Genomic DNA, 15,376 nt, shown 5'->3' on the forward strand with positions numbered 1-15,376 from the left:
CGCCTTCAGTTCAGCCAGGCATAGGCCATTTCCTCACTTAGAGAAAGACTTCAGTGACAGAAAACAAACATCTGTGTGATGATTTTGCCCTATTCGTGTCAGAATGTGTTAACTCAGTCGTTCATCAGCATATTCACTGAACACTGGAAAACCGTTCATTAAATTCCAGTCTTTTAAGGTAAATCTCAATGTAAAACTCCGAGTTTCAAAGTACACCGTCACTGATTTCCATTTGGATATCGGCTGTCTCGGTACTCCCTGTAGCACCCCTCACACAGAGCTATGTTGATAGAGATCGGGCGGTCGGGAGAGCAGACTCGCTCTAGCCAGCAGTGGTGAGTCTGATGGGGGCAGGGTCCCGCGAGCCGAGTAGCGAGGCTGTTTACAACGATCACATTCAAGGGGAAGTGTTTGGATGTGCAGACGCGGAGCTGGCCGATCCCCTGTTGCCACTACAGTGCTGTTTTCACTCACTGATTGCGGTGCGAGTGGGAAAGAAAGAACAAACTACGCTGAAGTGCGTTCTTGGAAAAAATAAGAGAGACAGAGAAGAAAGAGAATAGCTTAGTTGAGCTAAGAAATTAAAGTTTACTCCCCCATCCTGCTTTGGAACATATCACTCCTTTCGGATCTGCTTTTCGAAGAACGCCACTTATTGGGGTAAGTTCCAATGCTATGCTAAACTGCTGTGTTAATTTTGGTATGATTGGTTACATGTATGCTATTGAGTCAATCAGTCCGTAAAGATAGCTTCTTCGAATTGTACAGCCAGTTCTACAAATTAGGTGGCTATAAACATGCGTTTATAAATGTATAGTCACCGTTACATTAATAATGCAAGATAGTATGCACATTGTATTTTGCCTACGGGTTGTATAGCCTGCCACTTTTAATTGCATCAGCGATGTTGCGACATGGCACATTTATATAAATGTATGTCCTATCAGAATCGTCCCCCAGTGAAAGTAGTCATACGAATTACTACCAGTTTCTGGTGATGTATTCAAGTATTGCGAGGTGTTGGATTAGTTTCGAGTGACGTATGAACATCTGGGATGACAGTCGGAGCACCGCGATCGGTCTTCAGGTGGCAAACAGGATCTTAAGAAATTACTTAAAAAGATACGAGGGTGTTATTATTACCCCTGATATAGTCATATATGATAAACTGCCGCTGTCAACGTCTCAGTTTGAATTTCGCACCCGAGCGCTTGGTTTTATCCCAAAAAAACGCATGCGTTACTCAGTTTGGAATGATGCGCCCCCACTTAACATCAAGACTCGATTTCCTTCTAGTCTTCTTTTAGTAATTGTATTTATTTGTGCATCTGTTCCTCCTGTATATTGTAGTGTATGGTATGTATTTTTAAAGCTGCTCTACTGCCACAAGTGTATTAGTCAATTTCCATGTATTCTTATCTTGTTATTTGGTAGTTGCCCATCATCGCATCTCTAAGAAATCACTTTTAATTGCATGCACAACACAAATGCGCAGTTCGCGTTGATAATGTTACCGTAGGGAATAGCTGTGGCCTGGCTGGGTAGTTTCAGTTTGGCACTTAACGGGAGATTGGATCCATGCGATGCGCAGCGACACGAATTGCTGTCTGCTGTTGCCTATTTAATTTTGTTGGGTAAACTTCCCATATATTATCTGCGTTAAATTAACCAGTTTAACATCACGACCAGCCAGTATCACAGTGGGAATATTAATAGTAGTTCTGATGCGCAGAGGCGCGTGCTTCATTTTGTCTTCGTTTGACGGGCAATTTCTCAGCACCATAATAAAGCATTATCGTTAAGCCATTATGTCCCACCTTTCTGGTTGCTTAAGTTGAATGTAACCCATTTATTACTGACCACGATGCCACTGCCATTTCAAAAGAGTCAGTAACTTCTGAAGCATGCCAATGTGTATATTGTCCATTAGTATTCAACATTTGCTACTGTACCTTGTATCTTCAGAATGCACAACTTTACAGGGGCCATGTTTTCTCTCTTTGCATTTAGCTGTATGTGCACTTATCATGTAATCAGAGCTGCCACTAAATTAATACAAATGAAATGAAACAGCAATAAAGTCCTAGAGAGGGAGGGTGTTATCTTTGATATCCACCATTTTTGGCTGGGCTTACTGTTAAAAGCGCACTAAACACATGCTGTGTGTGTGCGTGTGTGTGTGTGTGTGTGTCTTGCTTGATTATGATTCTCATGTTGTGGCATTTTAAGGATAGGATCCTTTGCGTCTGTGGAGCGTTCTCTTGGCTGGCTCAGTTAGGCTGCTGTGAGACTCGGTTCAACCAAAAGATGCAGGTTTTAGGGCGGCTTTTAATTTTCTCACCTGTGAATAGTACAGACCGCCCTGTAAGTGGTAGCACCCCTTACTCAATGGCTGACAGTCTGACTGACTCACTGAGTCACCTGCTCGCTCACAGACCGACTTAGTCCTCTCACAGTTCAACACCGACTTACTAGGGTGTGGGGCTCACACAGCATTTTTTCAACGGAGAGTGAAAATCCCGGCACAGTGGTTGCAGCTATTAAACAGTTCCTGCCACCCTTCCCCCCACATGCATACATCAACTTATAAATACAGTAATCCTGTCCAAGAAAAACCCCAGGAATCAGCTGTGGAATGGAATGGATATACTGGCATCCTGTCTTGCGGTCTCCTCCCAGTGCTCCCATGTCTGTGGTCTGGACTGCATTCCTTTGGGTCTGCAGTTGGCCTCCAGAGCATTCCAGCCTGCGCTCGAATCTTCCCCTCCCTGGGTTTTAGCTGTCAAAGTGGGCTTCGCCTGTCCAGCGCTGCCACCACGGTCTGTGGGATCCACACCCTCTTACTCTGGAAATACACAGAACTCCTCTTGTACTGCATATAGCTCCTTTCTACTGCAGGAACCTTTTTTGGAATGCAGGAACTTATTTTTGCAGAACTGAGGAACTGAGTTTGTGAGGCTAAGGGGGCAGTGGGGATGGTTTCCTGCTTGCCCACATGTCTTGAGTCGTCCCGGTTGCCGCACCTGTTCCACACACAACAAAGGTTGCTATCGCTAATGAGCAAGAAACAAACATTAGCAATCACGTGTGGTACATTTCTTTTATTCTCCAGAGCCAGGTCAATGAACAGCCAAACCGCCATTACACCGTACTGCCAAATGTTCAGAGAAATATTTCAGTTCTCTGTAATGGTGAGCTGAGGGGGGTGGGAGGGGGTTCAGAAATGAATTTCAACCACTTATCCCCTCATTGTGGGGGGGCAGTATGCTTTTATTTTGCCCCACTTCACCTGCCTGTTCTGGGGAAGCTCTGTTTTTTTGGGGAAAGGGCTTTCAGCAAAAAAAGGAAAAGAAATCTTCACACTCAAAGTCTCTTATCAGCGGTGTTCAGGCTTAGCGCTCAGAGTTGGGGGGGAGACTAATTATCCCGTCTTCACTGTGGAACTGGGGGATGAAAGCGTTGGACTCGTTGGAGTTCCTGAACTAGATTGACTGTCCTTTGAAAAGGCGAGAAGAAAAGTGTTATATAACACGGGCCGGGCACGATGGTTGTGTGTGCTTTTAGCTGTGTTATTGCATTTGTTCTTTAAGAGTGAGGGTTATGTGTAGGGCCAATAGAGAGTCATTTAAAACACACACACCCACATGCACGCACACACACATACACACACACATAAATGCATACACATATACACATCCACATGCAATCGCATACACACACACACACACACACAGCCATACACACAGACACACACACATACACACACACACACACACACACACACACACACACACACACACACACACACACACACAGGCATGCACACAGACACATATACACACACACTAGTGCATGCCCTAAACAGATGCACATAGCTATGAATGCAATTTTGGCACCTTGTTCATCTGCAGCTGGAGTGCTTGTCATCCCTAGTTGTGTTTACACATTTTTATGCTCTGTAAGAAAAGCAGGAAGCTTGCGGGAGCTGTACAGAGACAGTGAGATTTTGGTGTCGGACAAGTGCAAGGCATTCCACTCCGCCACAGCCCAGTGTGTGCATGTGTGTGCGTTGGTGTATGTGTGTGCATGTCTGTGTGCGTATGCATGTGTGTGTGTGTGTGTGTGTATGTGTGTGTGTGTGTGTGGGTGTATGTGTGCGCATGTCTGTGTGCGTATGCATGTGTGTGTGTGTGTGTGTGTTGGTGGGTGTGTGTGCATGTGGGTGTGTGTATATGTATGCATATGCGTGTCTTTGTGTGTGTCTTTGTGTGTGAATGTGAACCTGAAGGAGGATGTGACCTACAGGGAAACATGTAAAATTGGATCAGCGCATTTTTATATTTCCTCTTAGTCACAGTTCCTCTCCACGTGACTGGGACAGAGGCAGTGATCTGAGCTGCTCGAGAACTAGCCAGTCTGTAAGTGTCACAGTTATAATCGTGCACTGGGGAACAACCGTGTTCTGACTGAGACCCCCCGTTCTCTCTTTCCCAGTTCTGTCACTCTGTCTTTCTTTTCTTTCTTTCTTCAATCACTTTCTCTCTCAGGTCAGTTAAAATTCTTTACTGCCACGAAATGCAAATCAGTAAATGTCACGAAAGAACAGAACATTGGGACAGAGCAATATAAACCAAAGTGATGCAATACAACATTTAGGATGATATATGTAGTGAGCTGAGGATAAAAGAAAAGAAACATCAAGTATCTTTCTCCCGCTTGCTGTTTGTTTAGTTATCAGAATAATTAATGCTGTTCTGGCACTTTTTTGGACACATATCGATATCCACTGTGCATACGCCAGTAGGCGTTAAATTGACTTGTACACAGCAGAAACCCTGCTTTTCCAGTGGGAGGCTGTCAGAGCCGGGCATTGCGTGTACTCGATGTCTTACCATAAACAAGTTTTGCAATGTTTTTAAATGGCAGTCCACTTAAGAGGCTCAGAGCTCTTAAAGACACACCAACTTCAAACAGAATGTTCCATTTGAAACCGAGGCAATGTGAAGCAGCTTTATTCTCAAATGGGCTATTATGTGTTTACCTTAAAAACTGCTAATAATAATTGGACATTTAGCTGACGCTTTTATCCAAAGCGACTTGCCGTTGATTTGACTAAGCAGGGGACAATCCCCGCTGGAGCAATGCAGGGTTGAGGGCCTTGTTGAAGGGCCCAACAGCTGTGCGGATCTTATCGTGTAATGTAACATAATGGATTATTTCTACATCGCTATTTCTTGTAGCTGTTCAAGTTAGCTACTCTTGTTTTCTGGAGGAACTGCAGTTTCTCACCAGCTGATTCATGTTCAGGCTGAATGCTTGTTTTCTTCACTCCAGCAGTCAAACTACACATGGACTCTGGACGAAGCATTCACCACCGCACAATGAGCTGATGTCACCCAGTAGAACTAGGTCCCGTCCTTATGTGGTGCGATTTATCGACGTGATTTATACCGTGGCTGCACCGACACCCAAACTTAATCTTGTTTCCGTTGTATATTTGACAGGCCGCGGAGCTGATTGGCGCTAACAGAATGGCAGTATCATTCAACCGCCTGACACCGGTGTTCATTTACTGTTTCGTCGAGTGCTTGGAGCCTGCGTTCACAGTGATGTATGCGTACACGCATGTACGCGTGTGAATGATCGGGATAATAAATTGCGGAGACGACTCTTAAGAAGAGTTGACGCATCAGCACAGAATGAGAAATAAAAGTAACCAAATTGAAGGGAGGCGGCCTACTCTGGGTGTTAGCTGACCAGCGTGTTTTTGAGCCAAGCGGTGAGTAAATAGTTGGAGGGAAGCTAAGCATTGTTTTGAAGAAATTAAGTTCTGAAAGTCGTGCTGCACGTGTGGGCTTACAGTGAATAAACCCAGTGTACATAGAGGACCACAGTCCTGGAATGTTAACTTTTTTAACATGTTGCCTCTGGAAGAACTAGCAAACTCATAAGGTAGCCACCCAGAAGTGTGTAAATCGCTCTAAAGATATTTGGATCCTTTAAAATTTCATCCTTGAATATTCCGTAGACCCCCTTGGCCCCAATTTCAAATATTGAAGAAACAAAACCCACATTTCAACTCTTTCTGTGCCTGTAACAGCTTGAATCCTCGCAAAGCGAACTACATTCACACACACACACTGTAAGCCAGGAAAAAATGACATCAAGTTCATATTATTCCACTCATTTGTTCAGGCAGTTAGGCTGTCCTGCATTAGCTTAATGGTAGCCAGATTTGTCTGCTGGTGCATTGTGCAGGCCGAAGGATCCGCAGTCCAGGCTCCGAACTCATCCAACCCGCCTCCCACTGCAGTACAGCGGGGCGATCGGATCGATTGATTCATGGCGGTGAAGAGATTGACAGGCTGTATGGCTGTTGATGGATTGATGAAGGCCAATGCATATGACTCAGGTCACATGACCGGGGAGCCGCTGTTGGCTGTCAGGACGGGCAACATGTAGCCTACCTTACACACCTCAAAAAACAGCTTGAAGAAGGTAATTGCTGCTGTAGGGTGCCAGTGTTTCTGGCAGCAGTTCACAGCATCAGAGTGAGGGGAGGAAAGCCAAATGGTGTAAATCAGCCTTTGATGGCCGAACAGCGCAAATGGTGAATCGATTCGAAATAATTGCGCTTGGCCCAAGAGGCTGCCAACGACAAATGCTAACAAGGCAATCAAAAGCCCAGTTCTGAAGTCCTGTTTGTGTGCCTGTGTGTGTGTGTGTGTTTAACAGCAGGTTTGTGAAATTTACTGCACTTTGGGTTCTGTGAGGAGACGCAGAACGAGAAAGCCTCCCCCTTATAACTCAGTGGGAAGCCCTCATTCTTCTAGTTTTTTTCCTTTTGTATTCATGTATTTTTTTTCTTTCTCATGAATTTGAAATTTCCCACCATGCCTCTCACTTTCCTGTTGTGTCACCCCGCACCTGCTCATCTGCTCACTGCAGCCGATGTGTGTTTGCTCCTGTGATACGCTCACCTGTAAAGCCACTGTCTGTTTCACAGCCTTCAGGCCACACAGCTCTGCTGTAGGCAGCTGAGCTCACACTCGCTGGAGGAAACAGAAAACAAGGACAGGCGTATGCACACACACACTAACACACAAAACACATACATCCTACACACAGACATGGAGGCATACTCCTTCATGCGCACACACACACACACACACACACAGTCCTCCTCGTAGGCCCCCGTGGGCGGTGGATGAGCATTATTCTTTGGACTGAGATGGGTTGTCAGGAGCGTGGTCGGATCGCAGTGATATTTAGCGTCGGTGAAACCCGGCCAAGCGGAGGCCGGTCCGTGGGTTGAGACCGGCTCTCATTGGACCTCTGAAGCGCCAGTCCTGGACTCCCTCAATTAACCCCCACGAATTGCCTCGGAAAGAGTGCGGACACATTGCCCCGGCACCGACCCTACCACCCCCCTGAGGGCATCCACTCTGCAGCTGCTGAACTGTGCATTAGATTAAGAATCAATTCAGAGCAATGAAGAGCAGGGGCAACGTGACAAATGAAGCATAGGCCGTGTGAGAAGGGGTGAGAAGGTTTTGCTGTTTAGAATAATTTGCTAGCCACAAAATCTGCTGTCCGTTTACCCTCAGCCCAACTAGAAAGGCGTACAATTGAAAGGTTTCTGTAGAACACCAGGGGCTTGTGTCACAAAGGATTACAGAGTTAGCTGAATAACTGCACTGAGTAAAACCCAGAAGCCTCCTAAATCTGAAACATGGAATAAAGTTAAAAGAGCTGTTCTTGGTTTTACTATGCACAGTTATCCGTCTAACTCGTTAATCCTGCTTTATGGTACAGGCCCCGGGTCTGATCAATGCTTGGTGGTTCTGGTGCATTTAGGATAAACAATGATTGGAGGGACCTGGCACAATCAAACAGCCAAAATGAGCTGTGATTGGGCGCAGGAAGTGAAGCCTTTTGTGGCAGACTCACATCGACGGTTTTCAACTGCAACAACATGACAAAAAAACAGCTTTGTTTCAACACACATGCTGTAGGTTGCTGTGTTCACTTAATGGCGGTTAACACCACCGCCTGCTCGATATCCCTGTTTTCTGTTTGTACGGAAACAGCGGGATATCGACATTGCTGATTCTGTTTTCTTTCAGCTTCTGGGAGTTTTAGCCAAAGCCCAAGTTACACAAACCTTGTGCAGTGATTTGGCTCTCGCAGGCCAGGCAGACAGGGAGGAAGGGAGCTTCTGTTCTACTTTCAGATAAAAACAAACACGGGCAGACATGCTTAACTCGCTCACCGGCATCTCTGTTTCTTGTTTTTTTTTGTGTCACAAATTACTGGCTATTGTAAGTTCAGCTGACCCATACCAGCATGCAATTAGGTGAGTAAACATTGACACAAGAGAGGAATGCAGACAAGAGCGCAAGTTTTCAGGCTTGAGATTAGACAGTCTTTAACAAAGGGGGGGGGGGGTTGGTGCTGTAAGGCAGGTTACCAGGCAGCCGTAGGAACTCCCCCGTAACATGTAGACAGACAGAGGTGAGAGAACGTGGGGAGAGGTGGAGTCTGGGCGAGGGGTCAGTCAAAGCCCTGCTATACAGAAAGCTGTGGCAGACAGCATCTCAGCGACTCCAAACGAGGAGAACCCAGGCGAGGGAGGCTCCGAACACCCCTGCGGCCAGGAGAAGTGACGGCGCGGGAGAAGCTCCAGGAGAAGGGAGAGTTAGAACCCGAGCGAACAAAGTGAGGAGGCAGTGGGAGGTGTTGGTGAGTGGGAGAGAAGGTGAACACGGCTAGTGTTGTTGATTTCAAACAGGCTGCCGCTCCAACTGATATTTTTACATCTTCTTTGCTTTTTTTTTTCTCTGAACTTTGTGGGTTGCTCGCTTTAGATTCTGCTTCTCTTAATTAACAGTGCAAAACTGCCAATGGAGAAACAAATTTACATGGAGTTAGCGCAGTCAGTATTTAGTCACATTGTTAATTTGCTCAACAGACCATAGGTGACTAAAATAGCTTACATTTGGCTAATTACTCCTCTCTTAACAATGCAAAACTGCCAATGGAGAAACAAACTTACGTGGAGTTAGTGCAGTCAGTATTCACTCACATTGTTAATTTGCTCGACAGACCGTAGGTGACTAAAATAGCTTACGTTTGGCTAATTACTCCTTCGCTATTTGCCTCTATGTTTTAGCTCTTTCATTACAGTGGGTCCATAATATGGTAGAGGTGAAGTCGCATGCTTAATGATGCAGCTGCAGCATCCGACCTGGGGTTTAAACTCACGACCCTTTGGTGCTGTGCCAGATTTTCGGCGTAACTGCTGCCTCGCACTGCTCACTCCGACGGAATGGCCTTGGTAATAGCTGGCTAAGCCGCAGAGGAGGCCCATGCAGTCAGTGGATTGTGCAATTAAATAAGTGATGGAATCTGAGCGGAGTCAGCAGTGTGGACATTAGAGCTGTTTGATTGCTTAGAAATCAATTGCAAAGTGGAGCTGTGCCCCCTCGTGTAATTGACTCGGGGAGTATGAGTGGAGTAATATAATGTTGTAGGTCCTCGTAAAATAGATTACTAGAGGTTGCGTTTTTGAGAACATCAGCTCCCTGATAAGAGCTTTGGCTGCACATTAGCCTCACATTATCTGAGAGTGTTGGGGTGTGGGGGGAAGGGGGGGCTTTCGGGGAAAAGAGCTGTTCACATTTCAAGGCCTGCTGTTATGAAATGGCGCTGAAATGAAATGCGAACAATGCTACAGCTGATACATAGATATGTAGGTCTTTTTTCGGCAGCGATAACATTTACCTTGGCTAATGAGTAACCGTTTGGCAAATGGAAGTGCAGATACTCCTCGGTCAACACACGCAAGCACAAGAAACAAAGTTTCTTAAAGGCCAGGGAGCTGGAGGAAACTGGCGCGGCAGTGTTGTACAGAAGGGCACTGTAGTCTCCGCGACCTTTGACCTTGCTGTTTGGGAGGGAAGCCAGGTGGCAGGTCAGACAGTGAGGACCTTTGTTTTCTGTGTTGGGCAGACGGCTTTAAGGTCAGACTGAGAGGATCAGGGCATGTAAGCCCTTCACTGTCCCTGGCTCTTCCCACAAGCTTCATAAAGAAGGCTAATGTGTACTGAGGAGTAGGCTAATGGTTTGATGTGAACTCTGACCTCTTTAGTGGTTGGAGAGGTCCAGAGGGCAGAGGACAGTGGCTCTCCAGAGAAAGAGAGGCAGAGAGAGTGTCTGTGTCTGCCTGTGTGTCTTATGCAAAGTTAAACATTCTATTACAGTCATTAATACAATAATAGTAGCTGAAAGAAGTTGGAATGTCTTCCTCACCCGCCGTCATTTGCCTAATTAAAGCTACTTGCAGTACCCCTGGGCTTCCTGCAGTGGAAAGCTATATGTGCGTGTGCGTGCGTGTGAATGACTTCTAAATGCATGCACTAGCCTATATGGGGAGCTGAGGGTGGTCAGGTGACCATGGACTGGCATAAACCAGGCTGGGCTACCCTGAGAGGGACAGGAAGTTGACAGGAGGAGACACAGCCCCCAGCTGGCCTTAGTGGCTACGGTACATGTCTAGAACCTGGAAGGTTGGTGGGTCAAGCCCCGGTGTAGCCATGATAAGATCCATGCAGCTGCTGGGCTCTTGAGAAAGGCCCCTTAACCCCACATTGATCCAGGAGGGATTGTCCTCTGCTTATTCTAATCAACAGTAAGTCGCCTTGGATGAAAGCGTCTGCTAAATACAGTAACTGTAAATACTAACTGTAATATAAAGTAATACTTGCACTGGGGTCTAACTGCATTGACTCGTCCTCCTGCTCTCTCATGGGGTCCATTCATCTGAGAAGCCTGCCTCTCCCCTTTTGTCCGTCTGTTACTCTCCTCGTCACCCCTCCCATCACTTCCCCCACACAGCCTGGCAGACCTCGTTCAGGCAGCGGCAAATGGCCTTGGTACTTCCTGAATCCCCCCCCCCCCCCCCCTCTCGCTCGCTCTTTTTCTCTGCTCTCCTTCCCTCAGTTCATTTCATATGTATATTGCCAGGGCCGGCCAACCCTGTTCCTGGAGAGCTACCTTCCCGTTGGTTCTCATTTCAACCCTAATTTGGCAAACACGATTCTACTAATTTACAGCTCAATGAGACCTCTAGCTGAGCGCTACTGAGCTCCATGTCCTGCCGCAGTGTCTGCAGGCATCTGCTACCCCTCCTGCTTTCACAAATTAGCTTATCTGAACCAAACGGGTAAAATAATTAGTGAAATCAGGTGGTGTAGCACACGGTTGGAGCAAATACCTGCAGACACTGGCCCGTGGGACGTGGTCTAACTGTTGAATGAGGTGTTTTTTTATGGTTGGAGTGAAAACCTACAGAATGGTAGTAACAGGAACAGGGACAGGGTTGGGCAGGCCTATATTGCTAATTTTGCTTTATTGCCATTGTAAATGATATTGTGAACATGTAATGTGAAGTCTTCATACAATATTTTAATTGTAGTTTTACACATCCTTCTGTTATTTTATTTTCTGTAATATTTAATAGATTTATTTTATATTTTAGTTTTCAATTCAGTTACATCTTTCTTACGCTCTCTCTCTTCCTCTGACTCTCCAATCTTGTTTTTCTTTCTCTCTCTCCCCCCCCCTTCTTTCCATGCTCCCGACCTCTCTGGAAGTCTGCGGGAGTTGGAAATCGGAGCAGAGACGCTGATATTAATATCACTGTCCTTTTTATAAATCTCTCTCTGAGGGCTTGCCTTTCACGTGCTATAGCTCAGCACAAAGGTTCAGTTCAAAAGCAGAACCTGCCACATAGATTTATACTCCGTAAGGTGCAGCCGACTCACACTTAGATTAATTTACAATAGCCAAGTGCCTTGTGTGTTTTGTCGTTTGAACAACCGACTGTCGGTGTTGGCTAATATACAAACACACCTGCGGTTGTTCTCCCAAACAGAAACATTAACATTTTTACATGACGTTATTTAGCTGACACATTTATCCAAAGTGATTTACAGTTGATTAAGCAAGGGACAATCCCCCCTGGAGCTATATGGGGTTAAGGGCCTTGCTCAAAGGCCCAACAGCAGTGTGGGTCTTATCGTAGCGACACCAGTCATGTACCTTAGCCACTATGCTACAGGCAATTTTTAAATTTTGTTTAGTTTGTTTGTCAGGGACAATGTACAAAAAACATTCATCTCCACCAGACTTTAGCTTCTGGCTAATTTCCATCTGCAAAGGGTTTTGGTTGGGCATTCTCAGCATTTTATTATCACCAGAATGTAGGGTTAATCTGCTTGCTGCATGATGGTTATATTCAACCCATCACCGCCTTAGTTTATCTTTCACAAGTTCCCTCTGGTCTGCCGTACCTATCTTGAGATTCCGACTGTTTTTGTACTTTTCCTTCAAGTTGAGCAATTCATTTGAACATGCTGGCATTAATTTGGAGAAGACAACTCCCAAGTGCCCCGCAGGCAGGGTCTGCCAGAGGGTAACCCTTCCATCACACCCTCCAGAAAAAAGGGAAGGAATTCTCCTCTGGCTCTGGTTCTACAGATGGACGCCCCCCTCCCTTGTTCTGGCGGAGACCGATGGCTTCAGTCACGGAGGGGAGCGGGGAGGCGGGGGAGCGGCTGGCTCCGGATCGTGCCTCCGTCAGATTGATCTGGGTTTTGGAGGTAATTGCTAGCAGATGTCGTCGTCTCCGGGCCCCGTGCACCAGCGGGAGGGGCAGCGGCAACGGCGACGATGCTTTATAAACACGGAGACGGCCTGTTTCTCATGGACATCTCTCTCCATCTCGCTCTCTCGCTCTCTGACTCTCTATCTTACGCTCACTCTCTCTCTCTCAGCTGAATAAAGATGGCGGTCTCCGAAGGGGGCCCTTAACATCCGCAGTTCCGTCTCAGATTTGGGGGGGGGGGGCCCGGGAGCCTCTCCACGGTTACCACGGAGACCCCATTTCCATTCTCTTCCCATTGCCAATCCCTGTCCTCCCTCATTTTCCGATACTCAACACCTCCATGGAATCGTGTGGCTCCAGCCCCCAGCCCCCTCCCCTGGCCTGAGGTCCATGTGTGCTGCCACAGCCAATCGAGTCTTTGGGAGACATGGCTGTAATGGAACATGGGCACACGGTGTACCGTTCTGACTGGCGTACCGTTTTATGTGCATAGCATGTAGGCTTTAGGGGGACCTGGCTGGGGTTTCTGGGTTTTCTGACCCCAGATCAGTGTTTGGGGGTGGTGTCCTTCTAAAGTGAACTGGTACTGGCTCGGTCCTGCCCTCTAGTGGACATACAGATACTGAAGCTTGGCCCTTGTGGTGTGTTTTGGGAAATCACTAACTGTTAAGGTGGGTTCACACTGAAGATACACAGATACGATGGATGTCAACAACTATCCACACCGCTTCTCGCTTCACATAAGCCGGCATCGTGTAGTGCGCCAATACTCATCTCACTGGTAAATAAACAACCCAGAAATCACATGCTTTTGATGGCCAGAGCTCACCTTCTTTAAATAAAAAGGCACTTCCTCACTTGAGGGTGTTCCAGTCAATGTTAGATATGATAGCTTTTGATAAGGTTAGGTCTATGCCTTCTGTGTGTGCCCACCTGAGCAATTGGCTCTCTACATTCTAATTCCTTTCTGATCCTGGCAATCTGTTCCACAGTCTTCCAGCCAAGGACAATACCAGCACTGTGAGCCAGCATGCCGAATACGCCCCCTGAAACTCGTGCATGCGGAGGACGGAGGGTGGCAGGATGGCGGCCTTCGTAGCGTTCGCGTACGGGCTGTGAATCTGCGCTTAATTTTCCACGCCCATTGGGCTGTGCCCTCTGTACTGGAAGCTGTCTGTAGCACCGAGGGAGGGATTAGCCCGGGTTATATAACAGGCCCTTCACTCCGGATAACCGCTCCCACTCCTCACCCACATTGTCTTTTTGTCTTTATTTGAATCTGTTTGTTATGTTTTAGCCCCCATGTTTTTGTAACATTCTAGAACTTGCTTCTTTAGAAATGCAATTACCAGCAGTGATTGTTACCTCAGCATTAAAATGTTCAGTTAAGAAACATCCCAATCTCCTATTTATGATCTTAGATCTATTTATTTTTGTTTATACTGAGGCTGATTTCAGTGAACCTAGCTTTCTGCAGTTTAGAGAGAGACCACCTGGTATGACACTGTGATTTCCATGGAGTCCTGGTGGGTGTCATTGATGGGTTCCAGTGAGTCCTGTTGGGTGTCAGTAGTGAATCGCAGTGAGTTCAGGTCTCTGTGAGTCCTGATGAGTCCAAGTGACCCACTAGGACTCTGTGAGTCTTAGTGAGTCATAGTGAGTCCTAGTGTGTTTCAGTGAGTCTCAGCGAGTTCTAATGAGTCCCAGTGAGTCCTGGTGGGTCTCAGTGAGTCCCAGAGTTTTAACGTGTCCCAATCGAAACCTGAACAAGCTCTGCTGCATTCTCCATCTCCCCGCATTCTCTTTCTAAGCTGGCTTGCATTTCAGCACCAGCTGTTTGCATTCAGGTTGGGACGTTCCCAGATGTGGGTATGTCATCAGCACAAAACCATCCCCCCCTCCTGCCCCCCCATCCCCCATTTGGCCTGTGCTGTTTGTAGGCCCCTCTTGACTGCGGCTCCCGAATCCCCAGCTCTTGTGCACAGTCTCCATCTCCCCATCCTGCCTGAGTTACGTAACTGCACTGCAGTCATGGAAATAACCAGCCGGTATGGAACTTGTGTCGCGCTGTCCGCACTCCGGTCTTCTTCCTTCAGGTCTGGTGCCTTCCTGTGGGCACTCGCTGTGTGTGTGTGTGTGTGTGTGTGTGTGTGTGTGTGTGTGCGTGCGTGTGTGTGTGTGTCTGACCCGCCGACTAACTCTAAGTGCGAATGGGTGATTCTGTTTGCATGTCTCTGATCCTGCAGGCTTGTTTGTGGGATTGTGCATATGTGGGTGTGTGTGTTTTGTATGTCTCTTTCAGAATGTAAATGTGTTTGTGTGTGTCACGTGAGTGTGTGTGATTTTGTACGCCCAAACTGATAGTGGGTGTGTGTGAGTGTGCGTGTGTGTGCATGCACAAGTGTGTGTGTGAGTGTATGTGTGTGTGTGTGTGTGTGTGTGTGTGGGTGTGTGTGTGAATGTGTGTGTGTTTGTGTGAGTGGGTGTGTGTGTGTGACTGTGTGTGAGCTGTGTAAGTGTGTGGGTGCGTGTGTGTGTGTGAGCTGTGTGTTTATGTGAGCTGTGGGTGTGTGTGTGTGTGTGAGCTGTGTGTGTGTGCGTGTGTGTGTGCAAGCTGTGTGTGTGTGCGTGTGTTTATGTGAGCTGTGTGTGTGTGTGTGTGTGAGAGTGTGTATGTGTGTGAGCTGTGTGTGTGTGTGAGTGTGTGTG

The 15,376-nt window shown here is 46.9% G+C and overlaps 1 protein-coding gene across 1 annotated transcript in view; it reads left to right on the forward strand.

Moving 5' to 3' along the window:
* Positions 1-331: 331 nt before the first annotated feature.
* lzts2a (leucine zipper, putative tumor suppressor 2a) overlaps positions 332-15,376 on the forward strand; it is a 55,439-nt gene continuing 40,394 nt past the window's right edge. The window contains exon 1 of the mRNA XM_061232557.1: positions 332-660. The gene's annotated coding sequence lies outside the window, so the exon portion shown is untranslated. The remainder of the gene's footprint in view (positions 661-15,376) is intronic.

Source organism: Conger conger, chromosome 2 (assembly GCF_963514075.1).
Source record: "Conger conger chromosome 2, fConCon1.1, whole genome shotgun sequence".
Lineage (NCBI taxonomy): Eukaryota > Metazoa > Chordata > Actinopteri > Anguilliformes > Congridae > Conger > Conger conger.